This window comes from Triticum dicoccoides, chromosome 3A (assembly GCF_002162155.2).
Source record: "Triticum dicoccoides isolate Atlit2015 ecotype Zavitan chromosome 3A, WEW_v2.0, whole genome shotgun sequence".
NCBI classification, from domain to species: domain Eukaryota; kingdom Viridiplantae; phylum Streptophyta; class Magnoliopsida; order Poales; family Poaceae; genus Triticum; species Triticum dicoccoides.
Genome location: NC_041384.1, coordinates 53,034,443 through 53,038,124, shown reverse-complemented (window position 1 = coordinate 53,038,124; position 3,682 = coordinate 53,034,443). Strand labels below are relative to the sequence as shown.

General features: G+C 51.6%; 1 pseudogene; it reads right to left on the bottom strand.

The window, feature by feature from the left end:
- Positions 1-917: 917 nt before the first annotated feature.
- On the bottom strand, positions 918-2,336 carry LOC119271907 (annotated as a pseudogene).
- Between the last annotated feature and the right edge of the window lie 1,346 nt (positions 2,337-3,682).

The window sequence follows — 3,682 nt, the reverse complement described above, 5'->3', positions numbered from 1 at the left end:
CTTACTGTTTTGGTCCTTGGTTCCAATTAACCCGAACATTAAGAAAAACGTGCAAAGTTTGCACTTACTCCCTCCGGTCCTTTTTACTCTGCATATTAGATTTGTCTGAAGTCAAACTCATCCAACTTTGACCAAATTTATATAAAAAATTATTGACATTTACATAACAACACCAACATCATTAGATTCATTTCGGAATATATTTTCATATTATATTTATTAGATATCATAGATGCTAATAATTTTTAATATAAATTTGGTCAAACTTAGCTAAATTTGACTTTCGGCAAATTCAATGTGCAGAGTAAAAAGGACCGGAGGGAGTACAAAGGGACGCATGGTCCGCTATTTATATGTATAATAAAATTATACATATACTAAACCTGGCCAGGTTTAGTTTACCTGGTTTTTTTTACTTTTTTTATCAGTGAAAACGCAGCCAATCAGATGACTGACACGATAATTACTGGGGAAATGGCGGGGTAAGGCTCGTGTGGACGCAGCGATTTAGGTCCTGATTTTGAGACATTCCATCTGCCCCATGTGCGATGCATGGAAACTCTAATTTGACTACAGTACGTCCTTCGTTTTGGCGGTTTCTGTTTGAACCGATCCTTGCATGCATGGCGTTGTCCTGTGTGCATGTCAGCATGTGGCCTGGTTAAAGAAATTGATCAGCATGTGGTCTGGTCAAAGGTTGTGTGCTGATTGGTAGTGGCCGTTTTCTCTTGGATTGTGTTGGCGTACGAGGAGATTGGCACGTTGTGGATTGGCTGGAATTTCCTTTGAGGGATTGGCACGTATGCATTGTGTGGAATCTACTGTGCGGTGCCGCCTCTATCGATGTTTCCGGTTGTTTATCACCGTAGTCCGTGATATGGCGTTCAGAAATATTATATATACGTGTTTCCTCTCGCTCATGCATTATAGCCACAGCCATCAGTATATGTGTGGAACTCACGGCCTCGCTCCGTCCTGCGTCCATGGTGTCCCAGGCGCTGCTTAGCGTTGGTCATGTCCACGGACGCCATAGCTCACATATCCAGACTCTGCTTCACTATCCTGTCTACAGCGCTCCGGCAAGCCTTCGTCCCATCGCCGTCGTTGCCAAGGCATGTCGTCGGTGGCGTGGCTTTCATGCGAGGGCAGGAGTGCACCTTCATCCTGTCCTGCCCGTCGTCCTTGAACCACTGCAGGATCTTGGCCGCCCTGCTGTGTGCGAGGGGGCTGCCGAGCAGCAAGACACCTCGAGGAGCGCCTGCACGGCACCGAGCTGGCGCATCCTCCACCGCAGCGCCCGACGGCCGCTTTCGTGCTCGAGCGCCATGACCAGGTACGTCGCGTACTCCTGGCACCCCGCGCTCCCGTGCCATGCCATGGCCTCCACCAGCGCTCTAGGCGCTTCCTCATCCTCTGCCATCTCCCACCTCCCCGCCGCGCTCGCCGCCGCCACGTCGGCCAGGACACCCAACGCTGGCTCCGCTATCATATCCGTCCGCTCCAGTAGGGAGGGCGCCAGGAGCGCGCGCATGATGCCGCGGGTGACCACAGCCTGGACTTGCTCGAGTTTGGCAGAGAGGTTGCGGAGCTCGGCCAGGCATGCCAGCCTCGTGTCGGCCGGGACGTATGTGGTGGTGAGCGTGGCGAGGCAGGTGCGGCGGCATGTGACTTGACCTTCGTCGGCGTGTGTATTCTATAAAGCTAGCGGTTCAGGAGAAACATTGATTGATCCACAAGCCTGGTTATGAAACCGGCTTATGCGTGAGTTGTTAGCTCGGCGGCGTTGAGGTTCCGTTTTGCAACGTCGGCCTTCCCAAGCTTCTACCGGTGGCCTCAACGCCCGTTCGGTGGCATAGTGGCCTAAATCGTCTTTTCACCTTCCACTTGACAGTCAACTAACGGTCAAACTGACCATAGTGGCATATCTGTACGCGATGCAAATTTTCAGTGGCATATTTGATAGAGGGAAATTTCTAATGGCATATGCGGATACGGGCAAGTTTTGAGTGGCATATACGGAATTCACCCTACTTTATTTGCAACGCCGGCGCTTTCTTTCCTCGCCTCAGCCTTATTACAACCCAACTTTCGGAATAACTCCGATGGCGAGGCAGGTGCAGAGGCTACGACCCAGAAGAGGAGGCGATGGTGGAACGCAATCTGTGGTGACGTGCCGTCGCCTTCTTCAGTGTCATAGACAACGTCGTGGGTGCATGCGGTGATGATGCTTCTGACCTCGAGCTCGCCCAGCTTGCCGACGGCTCGAGGTCACGCTCGCCGAGACCACCAGCACCCCGCGGTCCTATGTCGCCCAGGTCGTACCTCGTGCTTGGCATGCGAGTATTCCACGTCACTGGCACCCCGACCCCGTGCCCGTCCCGTGTCATTGTCGTCAAGAGATGCGGCCTAGGCTACCGCCGAAGCAGATGCGAGAAGGTGCCCCAGCTCCCTGTCAGTCCGCCTCCGCGTCAGCTGCTAGAAGGTGGGCTCGCGACGACTGCCTCCAGCTCGCTCTTGGCTGTGCACCCTGACGCGGTTGCGCTGCCACGCACGCGGCTTGCGTTCTTCGGCTGCGCCGTGTGTGGTGCGTGGGTTGCTGTCATGGTGTCATGGTCCCTGCGCTCGGACGCATCGAATTTGCATGTATATGGTCGTGAGTCGTGACCCAGAGCTCGCATGGCGCCACCCCATGGAGCACGTCGAGGTCTCATCTTCAGGGTTTGATTCGTGGCATGCCCCAAGGTGAGGACCGGGTCCTTCATCCTTACCTTTATGGCTTGTAAGACAATAAGTTTTGGGGAACCAGCACAACCCTCTAGGGGTGGCTTATCTCATTATATATAATGGTTGTGTTACAATATGTACCATATACGTACATAGGTACAGAAGCTATACATAGTCTAACACCCTCCCTCAATCTTAGCCACTTTTTAAAGAACTGAGAAGGGTAAGATTGCGCCTACAAGCCTCAAACTGTGGCAGCGGTAAAGGCTTAGTGAAGATGTCTGCAAGTTGATCCTTAGATGAGATAAACTTGATCTGGAGTTGCTTCTGTGATACACGTTCCCGTACAAAGTGATAGTCAACTTCAATGTGTTTCATTCGGGCATGAGATACTGGATTTGCAGAAAGGTATGTAGCACCGATGTTATCACACCAAAGAATAGGAGGCTGTGGTTGAGACAAACCTAACTCCTGAAGCAAAGACTGCACCCAAATAATCTCTGCAGTAGCATTAGCCACAGCCTTGTACTCAGCTTCAGTACTGCTACGTGACACAGTAGTCTGTTTCCGAGCACTCCAGGCGATCAAATTAGAACCAAAGAATACTGCATAACCCCCCGTGGATCGCCTGTCATCTGGGCTACCAGCCCAATCTGCATCAGAGAAGGCCGAAAGGACCCGAGAGGAAGTCGGCCGAATATGCATACCAAATGTCAGGGTGAACTGAACATAACGAAGAATGCGTTTAACAGCAGCCCAATGAGTATCTCTGGGAGCCTGAAGATACTGACAAACCCTGTTAACAGCATAAGAGATATCTGGTCTCGTGATCGTCAAGTACTGAAGTCCACCAACAATGCTCCTGTACTCTGTGGCATCCGCAGGAGACAAAAGCTCACCATCAACAGCTGTTATCTTGTCGATAGACGACATGGGTGTGGTGGTCGGTTTGCACTTC